Below are 23,321 nucleotides of genomic sequence, written 5' to 3' on the forward strand. Positions count from 1 at the left end.
TGGTAAAGGCAGTAGATTAATAGTTTCTCACATTGGCAGTGAAAAAGGATTTGCTAAGCATGGTTTGTTGGAATTTGAATCCAAAAGCACAAAAGACTATCACGAGGAGATGACAGCTGATGTTTTCGAAGAGTATTTTGAGCAGATGATTGAACATATACCACCAAACTCAATTATAGTATTAGATAATGCACCTTATCATTCACGACTAGTTGAAAGACTTCCAACGACTGCGTGGAAGAAACAGTATATCATTGACTGGCTGCGGAATAAGTCCCTGCCTTACGAAGATGGAATGGTTAAAGCAGAACTTTTAAAAATTGCCCGGCAACACAAATCTAAGTTCAAGAAATACCTAGTTGACAAAATGGCGGAAAGACGAAACATCACAGTCCTTAGACTTCCACCCTACCACTGCGAATTAAATCCAATTGAACTCATTTGGGCACAAATGAAAAGCTATGTGGCTAGAAAAAATACGTCATATAAAATACAAGCTGTACGTGAATTGTTATATGAGTCTTTACAACATATTACAGAACAAAATTGGCGAGATGCAGTAAGACATGCAATAGAAGAAGAACAAAAAATGTGGGATCTTGACAATATAATTGATGCGACTGTAGAGACACAACCGCTAATTATTAACCTGCAAGACGACTCGGATTCCGAAGATGATCCTGTTTATTTTTAATTTGAATAGTTTTGTAAGTAATCGTAGTTTATATCATTTAAAAATAGGTATTAATTAAATAAATATATCTTTTACAAATTGCAAGTAACTTATTATTTTTGAATAAAATAAAGAATTTTTTTTTAAATAAAAATACAGTTTACAGTACCTACAGTTTAAGAATATTAATATATTTATTTATTTGAAGTAACTAATGTTTTAATCATATACTCTACGACACTGGTCACTCATTTCCACTCAAAATACCTACATAATCGGATTAAAAGTTTTATAGCTGTATTGTATTTCTTCAGATACAAGGTGGGTTAGTCGAAAACATCTTAAACTGCCAGTTTTAGTTTGGTTTTTGTTATTATATCATATTAGCTGTCCTCTCAGTATTTCAGTTCTCTAATGAGAGTCAAACTTGCAGTGAGCTATCAACAAATTATGAACGGACTATAGAAGATATGCTGATATGTATCCTCAACGGCAGCATCCATCACATAGAATATTTGCCCGACTTCATCAACGATTACGAGAATATGTTCATTCGACAAAAGAACGCAGGATTGTGGTCGCCATCGAGAAATACGAATACCACAGCTGGAGGAAGCGGTACTAGAGAGATTGCTTTCCAGCTAAATGTTGATCATATGACGGTATTTCGAATTTTAAAAGAAGAACTCTCATACCCTTACCATCTGCAACGAGTACAGGCACTGCTACCGCGAGACTATCGGAACCGTGTTGAATTTTGCAATTGGATGCTGGAAATGATTAGAAGAAATTGTGACTTTCTGATGACGATAGAATTCACAGACGAATGTAGTTTTTCTCGAGACAAGATTATTAATTTTCATTATTACCACATATGGGCTGATGAAAATCCTCACGCTATTGTCGAAACTAACCATCAAGAACAGTTTTCTCTCAACGTGTGGCTCTGAGTTATTAGGGATGATTTAATTGGGCCTCATTTTTTACCTCCTCGATCGAATGGTGAGGCATACGTTCAATTTTTAAGAGAAGTGCATCCAGTACTGCTGGAGGAAGTTCCTTTGGGCGTCAGAAGGGATATGTTTTTTATGCATGATAGGGCTCCCGCTTATTTTAGTCAAGTAGCACGTCAGCATTTAACTGAAACATATGCAAATCAGTGGATAGGTCGAGGATAACTACAGAACTGGCCCGCTCGATCCCCGGATTTCAATCCTCTCGATTTCTCCATTTGGGGCCATTTACAGCATTTGGTTTATCGTACTCCTGTTCGCGATGTAAAGGACTTAAGAAACCGTATCATCGATGCGTGCAGGGTAATCAGAGAGACTCCAGGAATATTTGAGCGAATACGTGGCTCAATGCGCCGACGTCTAGACGCATGCGTAATGTCTGAAGGTGGACATATTGAGCATTTACTATGATTTCTACATGTTGTGTGTTTTGTTATTAATAAATTAGTTTTGTTTATTACCCTCTAATCGTTCAATGCAGGTACTAACTACAAACTAACAATAAATCCAGTTCGCAGTTATGACGATGTATCTCTGTAGTTGTTCGTGAAATAATTTTTTGCTGCGAACTGGGCAAAAAACCTAAAAGACATGTTTTGTTAAGAATAAAACAGGCTATCGGTAATAAATTTTTAAATGGTAAACAAATAATAAGACAAAAAGTTACATTGGAAATAAATTTTAGAGGTTGCGTTTACCACCCCTTACAACCATGGAGTAAACCAAATAAATTTCTGGCTAAGTCTCTTTTTGGTAGTACAAAACGTCAGTTCAATTTCAATATTGTAACTTTTTCAGTGCTTGTGAAAAAAATTGTTATACAAATTTTATGTACCCCCTTTAAGGGGCTGTGTCTTAACAAGGGATGCTCCAATGAAATTTCTTCATATGAAAGATCCTTTTTTTTCGATGAGGAATCACCTCCTTGAATGTTTTACACTTATTCAGTTACACCCTTCATTGACAAAATTCTACTTAATTTTTGCTATAAAGTGTATAAAAGCTAAATGGAATGAATTCATTATTTCGGTTACGGTACATATTTCAAGAAAATTCCGAAACACGTCAAATTTAAATTTTAATTTAACATACTTCAATGAAAAAATCCTACCTCTACCTTCAACCCCTGTTGAATGACAGGTACAACCCCAATTTTTCAAATGGGTACTATAGGCTTGTGATACATCGTTTGAAAGGTCTTTTCAGTTTCTATTCAAAAATGTTACCGCTTTCAAGTTTATTGCAACAATGAGGATAAAATAAATTAAAATTATGTGGTTACCGAAATTCGATAAAATACACTTAAAAACTAAAATAAAATACAAAACGTAATGAAATGTAGAATACGAAAGATAATCATGGATGTTAACGGAGTAGATGTTCAAAATGTTCACCGCGAACGTCTTGGCAACATCCTAATCTCAAATAAATCTGTTTTCTAACATTATTTAACATATCAGGCGTGACCAACCTAATCGCAAGCGTTTTCTTAAGTCATTCAAATCTGAAGGTTCAGTTTTACACACATTGCTCTTTAAATGTCCCCATAAAAAGAAATCTAATGATGAAAGATCAGGTGGTCGCGCTGGCGATTTAATCGATCCTCGCCTCCCTATCCACCGATTGGGAAATGTTGTATCGAGGTATTGCCGGACATTAAGTAGGTAATATGGCGGTGCTCTATCCTGCTGAAACCATATCGTATTCATTAGAAGGAACTTGAGGGATTCCTGGATCAGGATATAAATTTGGTAAACTTGGAATGACACCATTTTGAAGTAGTGCCAAATAATTGTCACCATTCAAGTTGCCCTCAATGAACAAAGGACCAATGATATGGTTTTCTACAATTCCCGCCCAAACATGAACCTTTTGAGGGTATTACGTGTGTTCTTCTGTCATCCAGTGAGGATTTTCCGTTAACCAGTAGCGACAATTTTGCCGATTAGCATGACCATTAAGGGACAAAGTACACTCATCAGAAAACATATCGTCTTCTATATGGATGATATTCTTAAACATGTCCATCATTTGCTCACGAAAATAAATTCTTCTATCAAAATCGTCTTCCATGAGCTCCTGAGTAGGTATCATTTTGAAGGGATGCATTTTATTTTCTTTCAATATATTTACTATCGATGTATGGCTAACATTGAATGTAGTGGATGCCTGTTTACTCGATGTATGTGGGTTTTCCTCAAACTCAAGCATCATATCTAATTTGAGTTCCTCACTCATTGAATTGGCAGCTGCTTTTTTTGTCTGCCCCACAAGACCAAGCTCGCGAAACTGCTTCTCTATTTTGATTATTGTTCCTTGATATATGGACGGTAAATTAGAAATTTTCTCATGGAATAGGAGAGCTACGTCCTGTTGTGTTTGGGTTTTATCTCCGTAACCAATCATTTGCATTTCAAGAATTACCGTTATTCTAACCATTTGTCAGACTTGAAGTTAACGAACTTCAAACTAGAATTAAAATTTTCTTATGATCAATACCTCAACATGAAATGAGTTTTGAGTATATTGCAGTAGGTTTTGAGTGTATTTTATCGAATTTCGGTAATCACATAGTTTTAATTCATTTTATCTCAATTGTTGTAATAAACTTGAAAGCAATAACACCTTTAAATCTGATACACACTCCTCTATTGCTCTATAACTCATTACTTATTCTTTCTTATTTTCTTTCCCATTATCCTAACCAACCTAATTATTATGAAATAATTCTTATGCTAAATTTCAAATTCATCTACTCAATATTATCAATATTATCAATATTATCATTATTATTGTTCGAAACTCGCACTGTATAAAAAGGAAGTTAAGATACCCAAATGGAAGAATGGAACATTACGATACAAGCATTCATTGCTTAGGTATGTAATCCAGTCATTTAAGCTTAAATTAGGTAAGAATCTCGGAATTCGAGATACCCAGCTGTAAGTCTGTAAATACCTGTATATTGACACCCTAAAAGTTGTCTCAAAACCTACATATGGTAGGGTGTAAGCAACTATTAAATTTCAAGGTCAAAGGTCACCAAAATCGGTTTTTTGCGCTTTTTTTGGAAATATCTCATTTCCTATGGGTTTTTTGCTATTTGTATTCATAATCAATATTGTAGAATACAAAATTCTCTACAAATTTTGTTTGAAAAAATTTTTTATACGGTGAACCGTTTTCGAGATAGAGGGCGGAGAGCGCGCGGTCACAGCATCACTTCAGGTCAACCGGTGCCTCCGGTCGAAAACGCGCCATATACAGTTGATGAACTATCGATAAATCAATGATTATAAATATTTGTCAATTTTTATTAACTATTATATTATATTTTATCATTTTCTTCATGCCTTAAATCTATATCTATTCAATAATACTGATAACCGTTTACCAAAATTAAAAAATAATTAAGAGAAAAACATAAATCATAATATAATTACATTTCCATTCACACTAATGACATTTTAAATAGAAAATAATTTAGTGCCTCTTTAAAATCTGTAAATTTTAAAATTCTTCAATTTGAAAGTAATCTTGAAAAATATCTTCAATATGAATTGAGTCCGTATCCAACAGTTCTATTTGATAATGATGGCATGAGAAAAACAACAAAATCGTCATTGTATGACATGAGCCTAATTGATTTTGTTCTCAATGAAAATAATGTGACGTTCATTATTGATGGCGGATTTCTTCTTCATCATGTATGGAGCAGAGAAGATACTTTTTCTATTATTTTTGATAAATACATGAATTATTTACAAAGGCATTACAGTTTGAAAATGATTGTTGTATTTGACTGATATTCAGACTACAGTAAGAACGTAAAAGCTATGGAGCAGCAGAGAAGACCTGCTGCACTTTCAAAAACGTATGAAGTTTGTTTCGATTAAACAATGGTTGTACCAGTTACTCAAGAAAAATTCTTATCAAATCGAAATAACAAAGATAAGTTCATTAATATGTTAATTGAAAAATTACAAGCTGCAAATATTACTACTAAACAAGCCAGAGATGATGCGGATGTTCTTATTGTTGAAACTGCAATTGAAGAATCAAAGTCTAAAAAAACTGCAGTTATAATAGGAGAAGATATTGATTTACTTGTCATTTTAATTAGGAGTACACTGTCTTACGAACAAGAAATTGTCTTTAAAAATGTTGGGAAAGGTAATGTAAAAACAGAGATATACTCGACTAAAAGTTTTGATAATTATCCTCATTGTAAAAAACATATTTTATTTCTGCACGCATTAAGTGGCTGTGACACAACTTCTGCGCTTTTTAAAAAGGGAAAAAAATCATTTTCAAAAGTTTTTGAGAAACTGACAAATTTGGATGAACTAGCTGCAGCATTTGAGGAAGAAAATTGTTCGGCCCAGAGATTATTAGAGAGTGGAATTCAAACCTTATTGGCAGTCTATAATGCTCCGAAATCTGTGAAAAGTCTTGATCATCTTCGTTATATGCATTACGTCAAGTCTACAAAGCTTAATAAACTTGTGCAGCTTTCAAATATTCCACCAACAAGTGCAGCTGCTCATCAACATTTCAACCGTGTATATTATCAAGTTCAAACTTGGTTAGGACATGATTTGGAACCCCAGGTATGGGGTTGGGCAATGCGAAACGATTTTCTGGAGCCTATCATGACAATTTTACCACCTGCTCAAGAAGATTTGCTAAATACAATTTTCTGCAACTGCAAGAGTGGTTGTGGTTCGTGATGCGGATGCAGGAAAGCGGGCTTGCAATGCTCTTTAGCTTGTAGCCAATGTAATGGGCAAGCTTGTCTCAATGTTCTACCATATCAGAGCGACATTAACGAAGATGGAACCTTTGACCACGAAATTATGGAAGAACTTGAGACAAATGTCGTTGAAGACGATAATGAAGACCAGTTTGAAATTTACCAGCAGCCAGATGACGACGATGAAGAGGAAGAAGATGATTAAAATTATAAATTGTAGTTTTTGTACCCTTTATTCCATTTCTTGACTTTCAATAAAAATGAATGTATTCAATGATATTTTTTAATAAAAAGATTAATTCATAATTTATTTGTTTTTTTTTTCGTCATGTAAGAAGTTATAAATATTAATTAGGTTAAAATTCAAATATAATTCCTATATTTTCATTAACAATTCTGCAATTACATGGGCAGGTAAGTGTTGTTGAATAAATTAATACTGAATAAAAAGTGGATAAGTTAGGAAAAAAATGATAAAATATAATATAATAGTTAATAAAAATTGACAAATATTTATAATCATTGATTTATCGATAGTTCATCAACTATATAAGGCGCGTTTTCGACTGGAGGCACCGGTTGACCTGAAGTGATGCTGTGACCGCGCGCTCTCCGCCCTCTATCTCGAAAACGGTTCACCGTATAAAAAATTTTTTCAAACAAAATTTGTAGAGAATTTTGTATTCTACAATATTGATATTAAATAAAAATAGCAAAAAACCCATAGGAAATGAGATATTTCCAAAAAAAGCGCAAAAAACCGATTTTTGTGACCTTTGACCTTGAAATTTAATAGTTGCTTACACCCTACCATATGTAGGTTTTGAGACAACTTTTAGGGTGTCAATATACAAGTATTTACACACTTACAGCTGGGTATCTCGAATTTCGAGGTGAACTTACTATAATGACTGGACTAATGTTCTTTGTTTCCTTTGTGTTTACGATGTATTTTCTTATAGTAGATATTGTACCAAACAAAATATGGAATATGGAATAAATAATAGTATAACAGTATAAATAACAGTATATATCACAAGGCTATACTTCCCATTTGAAAAATTGAAGGTTGTACCTGTCATTCGACGGGGGTTGAAGGTGGGTATAGCATTTTTTCGTTGAAGTATGAAAAATTTTGTATTTCATTAGTTCGGACTTCCATTGTCTGAAAAAAATCTGTAGAAAATTGAAAAGATTAGCTGAAAAATAACAATTATATTGAGCAAAAAAAAACAGAAATTACAATGAAATAATATACAGTGTGTCTCACTTCTCATGGAAACACCCCCGTATCTTCCGTAATATTCGAGGTAAAACGATGAAACTCTCCGGACTAATGGAAATGCTCAAAATACAACTACCACCTGAATGGGGTTGGTCGAAGTGATATACACTGTCCGCCACTAGCGATGGAACACCCCATTTTTACGGTAAAACATATTAGGGCTCAAAATTCCTTCAGATACGTGATCAGGACTACCAACTTACTACGATTATACTTTTTTCCTGAAAAAATTTCAGTCCTGAGAGTTTTACTGTCGCATCTCCCGAGTTTGCCTCTCAGAGCCTTCAGCAGGTTGGCTCTCTTCCGGACTCTGTCCAGTGTCTCTCTCAGGTCGGTCTCCCAGTTGAGGGTCCTCGTGAAGGTGACCTTCAAGTTCGACACAGAATCCTGGAGAATGAGGTTCTCCCCTAAAAGTCTGAGATTCAAGTTATCAGGATTTAATTTAGGGCGGGTAGAGGTGTTAGGATGTCGAAATAGGATAGTTTGGGTTTTAGTGGGGTTTATTTTGATACGCCATTTGTTGCACCATTGCTCGAAATGGTTGATCATGTTTTGAGCTTGAATTTGCAAGCGGCGGGTGTTGGGGGCGGAAAAGTAAAGGATAGTGTCGTCGGCGTATTGTAGGATTTTATGGGTAGTGGGAACGTCGTGAGCGAAGATGAGGAATAAAGAGGGAGCGAGGACTGAGCCCTGGGGGACTCCGGTTTCTGGGGTGAAAGGGGAGGACAATGCTTCACCGACCTTAACGCGGATTTGTCGGTTAGATGAGTAAGAGGCTACTAGTCGGATGAAATGGCTTTTTGAATATCTAGAGAGATTGCAATGGTGCAAAAAGATGCGTTGATGTTTTGGGATATGTGAGTATGTAGTTCGACTAGTACGATTGTACATATTCATATTTCAATACCTTGAATCTTTTCGCATACCTATGTGTCACATACAAGCCCATTGAAAAGTGGCCACGCAGTATAGTAACGGAAAAGTGGATAGACAAAAACACTCTTTTAAGACTCCATACAATACCATTTCCATTAATCTGAATGTCATAAAAAACACACTTCAAAGCGGCGCGCGGCGCTGAATTTTCAAGTAGGAGTGCATTAGTCTCTCTTGACAATGTTAATTATCAATTCATAACGAACGTCCGAGATACTGAACATAATCACTAAACAAAATTATTTTCTTATTTTCCGCGCACGAAAGCAATGACAGGAAATAAACTCTGAGCTTAAACTAGGCAATATTGCAGTCAAAATCAACATCTTTATTACATGTTGTGCAGTATTAGTGAACGAGTGTTAAGTTATTGTTATTGGATGCTTACAGGAAATTAAATTGGACATTTTTAAGAAACACCTACGTTTCAGATGTATCCCGAGATAGGATGTGAATTCTCGATTTCATAAAAAGTCACAGTCAAATTATAATGGAACGGGAAACGCTGGATTTACGACACATTCAATGCGTACCGAATGGAAACCGACAGCAAAAAACAGAGTACTCTTTACCAAGCTTTACGAGAACCTCTAACCTCTTTGATTCGTTGCGAATGGAAAGAAGCAATTCATATAAACCTACGCAAATATTTATTGCATTGGCGTTAGATGCTACAAGAGAACTTTAATGTACTTGACTCGCGATTGGTTCTGTGTCTTTTTCGTTCATTTTGAAATAGTCCAGTCATTATAGTAAGTTCACCTCGGAATTCGAGATACCCAGCTGTAAGTCTGTAAATACTTGTATATTGACACCCTAAAAGTTGTCTCGAAACCTACATATGGTGGGGTGTAAGCAACTAATAAATTTCAAAGTCAAAGGTCACAAAAATCGGTTTTTTTGCGCTTTTTATGGAAATATCTCATTTCCTATGGGTTTTTTGCTATTTGTATTTATTATCAATATTGTAGAATACAAAATTCTCTACAAATTTTGTTTGAAAAAATTTTTTATACGGTAAACAGTTTTCGAGATAGAGGGCGGAGAGCGCGCGGTCACAACATCACTTCAGGTCAACCGGTGCCTCCGGTCGAAAACGCGCCATATATAGTTGATGAACTATCGATAAATCAATGATTATAGATATTTGTCAATTTTTATTAACTATTATATTATATTTTATAATTTTTTTCCAAACTTATCCACTTTTTATTCAGTATTAATTTATTTAACAACACTTACCTGCCCATGTAATTGCAGAATTGTTAATGAAAATATAGGAATTATATTTGAATTCCAACCTAATTAATATTTATAACTTCTTACATGATGAAAAAAAAAACAAATAAATTATGAATTATTCTTTTTATTAAAAAATATCATTGAATACATTTATTTTTATTGAAAGTAGAGAAATGGAATAAAGGGTACAAAAACTACAATTTATAATTTTAATCATCTTCTTCCTCTTCATCGTCGTCTTCTGGCTGCTGGTAAATTTCAAACTGGTCTTCATTATCGTCTTCAACGACATTTGTCTCAAGTTCTTCCATGATTTCGGGGTCAAAGGTTCCATCTTCGTTAATGTCGCTCTGATATGGTAGAGAATTGAGACAAGCTTGCCCATTACATTGGCCACAAGCTAATGAGCATTGCAAGCCCGCTTTCCTGCATCCGCATCGCGAACCACAACCACTCTTGCAGTTGCAGAAAATTGTATTTAGCAAATCTTCTGGAGCAGGTGGTAAAATTGTCATGATAGGCTCCAGAAAATCGTTTCGCATTGCCCAACCCCATACCTGGGGTTCCAAATCATGTCCTATTCAAGTTTGAACTTGATAATATACACGGTTGAAATGTTGATGAGCAGCTGCACTTGTTGGTGGAATATTTGAAAGCTGCACAGGTTTATTAAGTTTTGTAGACTTGACGTAATGCATATAACGAAGATGATCGAGACTTTTCACAGATTTCGGAGCATTATAGACTGCCAATAAGGTTTGAGTTCCACTCTCTAATAATCTCTGGGCCGAACAATTCTCTTCCTCAAATGCTGCAGCTAGTTCATCCAAATTTGTCAGTTTCTCAAAAACTTTTAAAAATGATGTTTTTCCCTTTTTAAAAAGCGCAGAAGTTGTGTCACAGCCACTTAATGCGTGCAGAAATAAAATATGTTTTTTAGAATGAGGATAATTATCAAAACTTTTAGTCGTTTACTTCGACTTTATTTGTCATTTTATTTTGATCCAACTGTTTAATGAAGATTTTCAAATGTAGACTTTGAATAAAATTTGTAAGAAGTAATAGTGCGTGTTAGTCACATTGAGTGTTATATTGCTAACGAGTTTTGTATACAGATATTGAGAAATTGATGTTTAGACGGGTCCATAAAAATACCGTTAAACATACCGAAAGTCATTTCGCTTCATTCAGAGACCATTTCATTTAATGTGTACTTGAGTAAGTGATAGCAATTTATACTACCTACTGAACTGTAAATATAAATTATAGCCAACACTTACGCTTTAAACAAATATGGAAATTATGAAAAAATTAGTTGCTATGGGAGAACCTTTCCGATATTTCGAAAATTATGTATACACTTCTCATTTGTACAGTAAATATATTCGTGAATCCAGTGGACCGTCCAATTCCGAATAAATCAGGACTTGATGTTGAAATATCAATATTTTTCCGTTACAGATTGTTGGGAGCGTTTAACCAGACTTATGGCCGAAGTCATGATCTGTCGAGCATAAACTCACAAAAACTGGAGGTACGACCCACCATCTCCAATATTTTGAGTTCGAGGAATGAGAAATGAGTTTATAATAGGAAGGAGTATATTTTTAGAAGAGAGGTGTTCTGGAAAAATTTTTCTTGCTTTCACTTTTCAGTCTTCATACAAGACATTGTAAAAACGAAGTAAAATTACTCTTTACAAAGATCATGTATGGAAGTTACTCCCAGACACAAACCGTGTAATATTCATTTAATAATTTCCTGAAGACCAACACATTATTATCGATATTTCTAGAAATATTCCTTTTTATCTGCCATATGGCAATTCCAACAACCCGATAAGGTTTGTTACGTCAGTAAGAAACTATTTGGATACTACTTTTTTGCTCGTTGGATTGGCTGTCGAGAACCTACAGAATGGCCAGCCCTTTCGGATTCAGTATACCCTAAAACATTACGCAAAAAAGAACATCGAACTAAAAATAATACGGTCAAGCTAGACATTGGAAGGTACATAAATTCACAACAAGCTACAAACGCGTGTAATTGTTCCAAATATAGTTGAAAATGAGATTTTGAAATTCCGAATGATTGTGATGCCTGGAAAAATATTTATTCGAGGTCAAAGATCAAAAATCTCGAAAAAAATTGGTTTTTCGCGATTTTCAGGAAAACGGTGAGTTTTATCATAAAACAACCTCAAATAAAAATTGTAGACCATAAAATTTTCTACAAAAAATGTATCGATACTTTTTTTTATCAGAGCCACCGTTTCTAAGATACGACGAATAAAAAAGTTGTAAAAGTTGTAATCGTCATTATATGCACACGTTTCCACGCCACCTATGAGGTATGAGTGTTATTAGCGCGTTTTTTTAACGTGGTTTCTGTTGTGATTCTGTCAAATTGAAAACTTGCATAATAAAATATATTAGGAAGGATTGGAAATTATAAAGGCGATTGAAATAAAAAAAATGTTAAAATGTATTCATCTGAGTCATAACCTTCAGATACTTCTTCTTGTCGTTCTTCTTCTTGGTCTTCTTCTTCTTCTTGATGTTCATCCTGGGTGTAGGTAAACTGCGTCAAGAGTGATGTACCGCATGTTTCCTCGTTGGTATTGAATGAATCCTCCACTATTGGTACTTATCATGCAATGTTTGGAACCTTTAGTGTAGTAATGAATATTACTGGAGTTTTTTCCCAACACCAAATCGTTATTTTCAACACCTCGACACGTGTTTCGATCATCAAGTGATCATCTTCAAAGAGGAAGACTAAAACTAGAAACTGATGCAAGCTAACCCTATTTATGCTATGAAGGTAACCCATACAGGTGAACCATCCAGACGTACCAACCATACAGGTATATACCAACCTAAATTAATTTTACAATTTTGCCTTATCTATTATTTTACAATATACAGGGTGTTCCTTAAACACATGCTAATATTTAGGGAGGTAATTCTGAGACCCATTTCAAGAAAAAAACTTCCTATGGACGTATGTCCTAAACGCCTTAACTTTTGAGATACAGGGTGGCAAAGTTTTCAAAAATGATCAGTTTTTTAATAATAACTGAGATAATTTTGTAGACACAAATTTGTATTTTTTCAAACAGTGGCATCCCTACGGGTTTCGCATTGAATATTTTTGAGGAAAAAGTACTACGCCAATGCTTTCTTTTCAAAATAAAATCATTTTTAAAATCCTCATTTATTTTTGAGAAAATTTGATCTCCTGGTATTTCTTTGTCCGACGCATGATTTTCATTCAAAAAAATAAAAATAGACAGAAAGCAAATTAAGAAATTAGATCAATTCTAAAATGAATGAGAATCTGAAAATTGCTTCATAACGCATTACCAATTCCCTAATAATATTTGAAAACATAATCTGCAAAAATATAAATTTTTCACAAAAACGAGTTTTATTTTATTTTGTGACAGTAGGTCTAAACGAATAGCACAAATTTGTTAATTAGTAATAATACCAAAACTGATTATAAAAATTGTTGGGAGTGGCCACCTGCACTTAGTATGCATGCTTCCGCCCTTCTACGCATGGAATTACGCACCCGTTCAAATATTCCCGGCGTATTTCGTATAGTTTCACACGAGGCAACTATTCGCTCTCCTAAATCTTCTAAAGTATTAACGGGAGTTTTATACACAAGAGTTTTAAGGTGACCCCATAAAAAAAATCTAAACTGTTGAGATCAGGGGATCTTGCTGGCCATTGCTGAGGTCCTCCGCGACCTATCCAACGATTAGGATGAACTGTATTTAAATGGTTTCGGACAATTACACTGAAATGAGCAGGGGCGCCATCGTGCATGTACCATATTCGATTCCTTAACGCAAGTGGCACATCTTCCAATAACCCAGGTAAGTGTAAATAAGAGAAAGTGTAAATAAGAACGACCATCAAGGCGTCCTGGTAGAAAAAATGGGCCTATTAGATGATCACCTATAATTCCTACCCATACAATAACCGAAAATTGGTGTTGGAAATGGGTTTCGGTTATTGCATGGGGATTTTCTTCAGCCCACACATGATTGTTATGGAAATTTTGAATGGCATTCCGAGAAAAATTTGCTTCGTCTGTGAACAACATTTGTGTCTCAAACTGCGGATTTAGTGCAATACTTTGTAGATACCACTGACTGAAGTTCACACGCTGTGGAAAATCTCTGGGGAGTAATGCCTGCACTCTTGAAATATGGTATGGGTATAACAAAAAATTAACCAAAATACGCCAAACAATTTGATGACAAATATCCAGAGTTCTAGCGATCTTCCTCGTACTCGTCTCAGGATGTTCCTCAATTTCTTGCAGCACCGCTTCCTCAATTTCAAGAGTTCTTACTACACGAAGTCTACCTTCCGGAGTCCCTTTCTTGAAACTACCAGTTTCCCCAAGTCGACGATGAATATTTGAAAAGGTTCGGCTATCTGGTAAGGCACGATTAGGATATCTTTCCTGATAAATGCGCCTGGCTTTTGTTGCATCACCATCGGCAAGGCCATATACGTAATGCATTTGCGCCATTTCCGCATTCGTATAATTTACCATATTTACTGATATTCAGAAAAACAGCGGACTACCAAAATAACTTCAATTACACTTTAAAATCAATCAAAACGCGCTGTGACAGTTTTTAACACCAACACCTTACTTTAAACCAACATCAATATTAGCTACTGACGTTTGTACATACAGAGAATTCGTTTTTTATTGCTATGGTGCGTACGCTGTTTTTTCTGCTTTTAATCTTTAAAAGAAATCACATATCGACAAACTTCATATTTCCAAGAGGTGCAGTAAATAAATTCTGCTACACGTCAATTATTTCAGGATAACTAAATTTATGTTTTCAAAAATCATTAAGCGGTGCTGCGTTATGACGTAATTTTAATTGAGAACAGTGCATCTGACAACAAACAAATACCTTTTAGATCCTCAATTATTTTGCAACAAATCTGATCTCTTAGTTTGCTTTCAGTCGATGCACGATACCGCATCAGATTTTTAAGGAATGTATCCTTAAGTAAAGCGATTTTTAATTTTTTGAGCGAAAACCATGCGTCGGACAAAGAAAACCCATTAAATCAAATGTGCTCAAAAATGTATATAGAGATTTTAAAAATAATTTTTAATTCAAGATAAAGCAGTGGCGTAGTATTTTTTCCCCAAAAAAATACATTTCAAAACTCGTACGTACGCCACTGGCAGAGAAAATTAAGAAAATTATACGCGCCTTGAGGCATGGAACATATGTACCAAATATGCCAAAGATGTCTACAAAATTATCTCAGTTATTATTAAGAAACTGATTATTTTTGAAAATTTTGCCACCCTGTATCTCAAAAGTTAAGGCGTTTAGGACATACGTCCATAGGACGTTTTTTCCTTGAAATGGGTCTAAGAATTACCTCCTTAAATATTAGCATGTGTTTAAGGAAAACCCTGTATGTTTATATAAAACGATTTTCAGCTATATAAAAATTAATTTCACAATATTGCCTATCCAAATTTATTTTTGCAATGTGTCCTTATGTAGTAATCAGTAAACCCAACGACATGGAAAAAAGCAATAGTATTACCCTTGCCTAAATGTGACAATCCTACAGAATTCTCGCACCTTAGACCCATTAGCCAATTACTCGTATTGTCCAAAGCATTCGAGCTGGCTCTTAACAGTCAGTTTGACACATTTGCATAAACTTACATCAAGTTAATATTCTCAAGAAACTATAGAAGTTGTGTGATTTTGATGGACGCACATCATCTGATATCATTTCTATATGGGTTATTGGAAAGTAAGTCTAATATTTACAATTTTATTATTCCCTAAATCTGTATTGTTGATGAGAAAACGATTATCAACGCGTCAATCTAGTCAAGATTCTATAAAAAAGTTAAACACCAAATAGTCTCAATAATTTCACGTTCAACCTAAAGTGAATAGGTATTTCCAGCCACAGATATTAGTACGGGTGCTAATAATTTCGTATCCCAACCACAGATTTTTATTTTCCTCTACGTCAGCATGTGTGGCCAGAAATCTGTGGATAACTTCACGCCAATATACATTCATCATCCCTAAATGAATTTCAGCCTGTTTCACTCGAAGTTTCATTTACAATTCCATCATTCTTTATAATGCTTTACCTTGTGAATTTAAGCATTACTCTCTGTATAATTTTAAGAAAAAAATCAAATATTATCTTCATTGATTCAGATTGTTTATCTTCTTGGTGATTCTTTTGTTTATAAATATGTATGTATGTATATGTATATTTATGGTACATGTATGTATATGAGTACTTATTGTGTATCTATATATATATATATATATATATATATATATATATATATATATATATATATATGTGTGCTAGATTATGTGTATATGGTTATGTGTATGTTAGTTGGATTTGCTTATTATGTGATGGTTAGTTGTTAATATTATTCGCTATTTAAAAGGTTAATTTTTAATTTCATAAATACCTAGGTTAAGTTGAAAAACAGCACAAGCTGAACTTCGCCTTTCATCGATTGTTACACTGTGTTTAATTTGTAATTATTCGATGAATAAAGCCGATTTTTTTCCACCGTAGTGTGCGCTGGTCAGGCCCTATCCCCCGAAGCCCCGATACATTCGGGAGGGCGCGCCAGCATTATCAACCAATGATCACCCCCCACACCGTGGGGTAAGTGATCATTGGGTCCGAGAACCATGTGCCCTGAGCAAGCACAGTGAGCCAAGAATGACAGCCTTCTGCATCTGTGCGGCTAAGATTTCTGCCTTAGTGCGGCAAGCCGGTATGATTTTAAGATTCGAGAGTAGAGAGGACATCATTCCACCAAGGACTCCAATAATCACAACAACCATCTTGAGAGTGATCTGGATAGAGTCTGCGGAGTTCGAAGAGAAAATCTCGATATTTTATCTGTTTTTCCTCCTCTTTTCTGACGATACTCGTCTCGCCAGGAGCTGAAAACTCCACGACAAATATCGTTTTGGTCTGGTGGTCGAGAAGGACTACATCAGGCTTATTAGCTTGTATGAGCCTGAGGGTGGGGAACGAATAGTTCCAATAAATTCGGCACTTCTCGTTCCCCACAACGGATTCAATATCCCCCGTAGCGTAGAGCAACACCAGTGTCTCGTCAATACCGTAAGAGTGCCGTAGATGGTAATATAGCACTCTTAGGGCCGCGTTATGTCGATGGATATAGGCCGAGACCACATATGCTGGACATGCTGATAGCAAGTGCATTAGGGTCTCGGGCGCCTCGCGGCAGGTCCTGCACCTTGTGTCAAGAACCTCTATACCCATCACGTGACTGCGGTAGACTAAGGTGTTGAAGACACCATCCTGGCAAGCCATGATGAACCCCTCAGTTTCCGACTTCAGCCCACTCGACCTGAGAAAAGCGAACGTCAGGCGCTTTGATAAGCCAAGGTCTCCAATGTTATTGAAGAAGACCCCATGCATTGGCTTATCCTTGTGTCTCCGCAGAAGTAAGGTGATCTCTGCGGCTTATATCTGAGCTTTTTGCTGAACGGGTTCCAACTCGGTGACAGAGTTGTAGTCACCTCGTTCAGAGTCGAAAACTATACCTAGTTCATCAGCTGCTCGGGCAGCTGCCCTAAGGAGAAATGCTCCAATTCCTGCTCTCTCATGGTCACGGACCATGCAGAGAAGGGGATCCGAACTCCTGACGACTTTACAGGCTGTATCCAGTACCATTCCGTCATGTAGACACTCCAAACTCAAAAGTCCACGACCTCCCTGTTGTCGGGGGAAGTACAACCTTGGAACGGACGATTTGGGATGCAAACTCCTATAGAGATGCATCATTTTTCGGGTCCTTACGTCGAGTTGATACAGCTCCTCCCGAGTCCACTTCACTACTCCAAACGAGTAGAGTAAGATTGGACCGGCAAGCATATTTGTTGCAGCAACTTTGTTCTTCCCCGACAGCTCCGATGACCAGATCTGTCGAAGTTTGTGCTGATACTTGCCGCGGAGAGAGTTTTTCACTGCGGTTACCTCTTGTGAGTGGCGTTGTTCCACCCCGAGGTGAGTATACGTCTCTCCGGCATCCAGATGGTGTAGGATGCTTCCATCTACGAGCTGCACATCCTCTCCGTAGTCCCCGCATCGTCCTCTTTTGAGATAAACCATTGCACATTTGTCTATCCCGAATTTCATACCGATAGCATAAAGTTTAAGATCATCCATTTAATATAATTATTATTATTATCATTATTATGCAAAACAGCTCTCAACATTTTTTTACAGACCTCTGTAATTTAATGATAATGCTACGGAAACCACAATTTTCCTCACTCCCTCCCCTCCATTCCATATCCACACATATTGCGAAAACCAGCCTTGACGCATCGAGCTCAAAATAGCCCAGCTCGGCGAGATTGCAATCGGCTGGAAAACTACATTTCCTCATTGGAAGCCGGAAAATCTTCGACGAAGAACATTGCGGCAGTCGAGCCATACACGCATTTAACTCCACCCTCTTCCACCCTCTCACACATGACCTCACGTCAATGCACAATCGCTGCCGGCAACCCTTGTGTGATTTATTGACGCACGACGCCTGCGTTGCGACGCCATTGAAGGTGCGACGCCATGCGCTTGTTCGGAAAAGTGCCTGGCTCTTGGAGGAATATTTGAAATGCGAATAAGGCTGATTCGAGATTCTGATGAATGTAGCTCTATCTCATAAGACGCTTGGTAGAGTGCTTTTTCAAAGCTGATCTTTCCACTGCTGAAAATGGTAGAAATCTTTTGAACTAGAAAAAAGGTTTTCTGTTTTGAAAAGTGAGAAGTGAAACTTTCTATAATTTTTTGCCACTTGTGTTTGCAACTATCATTACTGCAGTTTCTTTCCACTATACAACTACATACCCAAATGAATGGAATAAACTCAAATAGTTAACAATGTACACGTTTGTTTGTAGGTGGTTGACAGTGTTTCTTGGTGAATTTCATCAGTTCGGACTTCCATTGTCTAATCCAGGGGTCTCCAAACTTTGAAGCTTTCGGGCCATAATGATTTTTTCAGTTTGTTCCGAAGGCCAATTTCTGCCCTCAACTATATTTCTAGACTAAGATAGTCGCAAAGTGTGTAAGCTAAATAGACTGTCCAAGCTAGCGTAGAAATACGCAACATATGGAAACCCATCATCAAGCGAAAAATGGCCAACTCCCGCCAAAACGGTCATCTCCCACGGAACCAGTGAAGCGGAAAATGGAAAGCGGGGATAAGTGAAAGTACTCGAACGACCTATAAATAGTTATCTCTCGGAGGAATCAGTCCAGTCATCACCCGAAGACGATTGTAGATACTAACAATCGAAACGTCGTGAACTAACTTGATTTGAAATCTCTTAACTTCTCATTTTCATTATTTTTATAATCATCTTCATTTTGTATTCCTTCATTTCTATTTTTTGTTCAATTGTTCAATTTTCACTTGTATTTCATTTCACTATTATTTCATTTCAGGTTTTTTTTGCTTGATATAATTGTTATTTACAGCTATTTATTTTTAATTCTTCTTTTTTAATTGTTTCAGGGATTTCAAATCATTTCATATATTAGACAATGGAAGTCCAAACTAGTGAAACTCAGTATTTCAGTATTTAATTTTTCCAATTGATTTTTTTTTCAATTTGTAGGCAAAATTTATGAATACGACAAGTTACTGATTAACTTGACTTTTCAGTAACTTATATTATTCAGTAACTTTCGGTGTGCCTTTATGTCACTTCAGCAGATTCTCTATTGATTTGTCTTTTATTTTGTCACATTGTGGAAGGTTATTATCCCAAAAAAACAGTATAAAATTGTTCGGTCTCAAAATCATACTATCAAAATCCATCAAATGAATCTTAATTTAGTATTTAGCTTAGAGTTGCCAGCTCTAAAATGTGTACAACAAAACAGACTGTTTTATGATACTATTTTCATTTTATGTATTGTTAACTAATCTTGTTCAAGTTACTCAATTTTTCATTATTTATAATCGGAGTTTTCCAATTGGTCTTCAAATATCTGGTCTTTCCAATCCACGTATGCTCATAAAATTCAATATTCCCAAATATCTTTTTTCAAGCAACCCATACATTTTTAATTCCTCAATTATTCCTTGTATCCCTCATCTTGGGAATTACCCGCTATTATGATTTCTCCTATCTACATTAAGCCAAATCTTTGTTTATCCCTACAATAGCAAAATCTGAAACCCCTTCTCTAAACACCTACCGATGTGGAATATTGCTATTTTGTAAAATTCATTCATTACGATCCAAACCTTGTAACAGTACAGTTAGAATCAAATCTTGTCTTGTCTACAGCACATCTAGCTAGTTATTTTTCTCACCCTATCTTTTCACAAGAGTTATTGTAATTCTTGTGTGCATTGAGCATTCAGACTCACGATAAAACACTCGTGGATCAAAACAAAAATATTGAGTCTGTTACGTTTCAATTTAGCACTAGATCAAAACTGCTCCTATGTGACCTTTCAAAACACTACCTTACCTTTCAAGATCTTTGTTCAGAGGATGTTAACAATGTTATTCAGTTACAAGTTGATTTGAGTCATTCAACATCACAGTAATGGAAATCTTCCGATCCATAGAAAACCATACCTGAAATGTACAAGAATATATGTATGCTCCCTGACTAACTGCTTTGATCAGTATTTACCACTCACTTCGCATTCTACTATTTCCAATCGACGTTGGAGATCCGAAATTCCTTGTTAGGTTGAATTAGTTGTTATTGTATGTTTCTCAGTTTTCTTCACCTATCATTTTTCAGCCGTTGTCTGCCTTATTCTCTATACCTTTCCAAGAATATTTTTTGCATAGATTGTTATTCATCACTTCCAGAAGGATTACTACATATTAGAGCCTGAATGGAAAAGATGTGGCGACTTACCTTATATGTTTCTATTCCATGACATAAATAAGGATCGATAAATAGTTGAAAATAGGTTGGAGTCAATATTTTTGTAAACATTCAATAACAAGTTTGTTTGAAGGTGATTGACAATGTTTCGTGATGAATTTCACTAGTTCGGACTTCCATTGTCTATTATATAAAATGATTTGAAATCCCTGAAACAAGTAAAAAAGAATAATTAAAAAAGAATAGTTGAAAATAACAATTATATTAAGCAACAATAAACCTGAAATGAAATGATAGTAAAATAACCTACAAGTAAAAATATAATAATTGAATAAATGAAAATTAAAGGAATGCAAAAAGAAAATAATAATAAAAAAGTGTAGAGATTCCAAGTCACGTTAGTTCACGACGTTTCGATTGTTGGTATCTACAATCGTCTTCGGGTGATGACTGGACTGATTCCTCCGAGAGATGACTATTTTATAGGTCGTTGAAATACTTTCACTTTCTCTGCTTTCCATTTTCCGTTTCACTGATTCCGCGAGAGATGACCGATTTGGCGGGAGTTGGTCATTTCTCGTTTGATGATGGGTTTCCATATGTTTCGTATATCTACGCTGGCCTGGCTGAATACGTTGTTGGACAACATGTATGCGGCTTCCTTAAATTTTCTCCTGAACCAATGTTCCTCTCTGTGCAAGATCTCAGCTTGGGAACACTCGATGTTGTGTTGATGGGTCCAAACATGGTCTGCTATTCCTGATTTGCTGGTTTCTCCTCGCTGTGTGTGCTTCTTGTGCTCGGCAATGCGAAACTAAGAGGCCATTGAATATTCGCATTGCCGAGCACAAGAAGCACACACAGCGAGGAGAAACCAGCAAATCAGGAATAGCAGACCATGTTTGGACCCATCAACACAACATCGAGTGGTCCCAAGCTGAGATCTTGCACAGAGAGGAACATTGGTTCAGGAGAAAATTTAAGGAAGCCGCATACATGTTGTCCAACAACGTATTCAGCCAGGCCAGCGTAGATATACGAAACATATGGAAACCCATCATCAAACGAGAAATGACCAACTCCCGCCAAATCGGTCATCTCTCACGGAATCAGTGAAGCGGAAAATGGAAAGCAGAGAAAGTGAAAGTATTTCAACGACCTATAAAATAGTCATCTCTCGGAGGAATCAGTCCAGTCATCACCCGAAGACGATTGTAGATACCAACAATCGAAACGTCGTGAACTAACGTGACTTGGAATCTCTACACTTTTTTATTATTATTTTCTTTTTGCATTCCTTTAATTTTTATTTATTCAATTATTATATTTTTACTTGTAGGTTATTTTACTATCATTTCATTTCAGGTTTATTGTTGCTTAATATAATTGTTATTTTCAACTATTCTTTTTTAATTATTCTTTTTTACTTGTTTCAGGGATTTCAAATCATTTTATATAATAGACAATGGAAGTCCGAACTAGTGAAATTCATTCAATAACAAGGTTGATAGACAGCTGTTGGTTGACATCTGCCGAACTTTCGTAGCGTCGTTCCAACGACCTACACCAAACTAGTTCTATAGTCGTTTACAGGTGAGGGATTGATCGGTTACTCAAATTGTCAAGGGTTGTTTTAGGGTTGCATTGCTTTGAGAAGGAGTTTTGATGGGTCATGGACTTGTTGATGATGTCTCGAGTAGCTGTGGAGGAATTGATAGATTTATGATGTTGTGCACAGCACCCCCTTGGTGCTTGTAGGGTAGGTTGGATGCACTGTGGCAACGACTGGTTAGCTGTCAGATGTGGCAGTCTCTGGGATTTCGGTGTTGACCTTCGTTGAGCTTGGTTGAGAGTTCAAGTGTACCATCTGACTGATTTGTACGATATATATATGGTTGTATTTGTGCTATCCTTCACGGGGATTATTTCTACAAGTCAGGATTGTATAGTGGAAGACTGATTGGCCATTTTGGTGTATATATTTGCAGTCTGAAACTTAAACTCTTTTGGGGATTTGTGGTGGTTACCGAACTCATTGTGCCAGGTGGAAGGATTTCCGAAATCAGATTCATAAGAAACAGAAGGCCCTTAGTCACTCATCAAGTCCCAGTAGGACTTCCGTGCAGAGCACCGCACATGAAGAAACGTATAGAAAACCCCTTGGCCAGGGGGTCCTATTTGGTGATCCATTACTGGTCCACCTTGTTGTGCCCTACATGGTGAACTATCTTGGTGGTGCTACAGGGTGATCTATCTTTGCGGTGCTACAACGTGATCCATCTCCGCCGTTCTACAGGGTGGTCCACCTCCGTCGAACTACGGGGTAGCCTAACCCCATATACCAAGTGGCTCAAAAGGAGCACGCAAGTTATAATTGATTTATTTGAATATTTCTGTAATACTGAGTTATTTAAATAATTGTTTCCCCTTTTGTTTATTGTTACCTGTTTAAACAATTGTTTGCCCTTTG

The sequence above is a fragment of the Leptinotarsa decemlineata genome, unplaced genomic scaffold, assembly GCF_025532065.1.
Source record: "Leptinotarsa decemlineata unplaced genomic scaffold, Ldec_3_MD MMD2_tig00003192_RagTag_RagTag, whole genome shotgun sequence".
NCBI classification, from domain to species: Eukaryota; Metazoa; Arthropoda; class Insecta; order Coleoptera; family Chrysomelidae; genus Leptinotarsa; species Leptinotarsa decemlineata.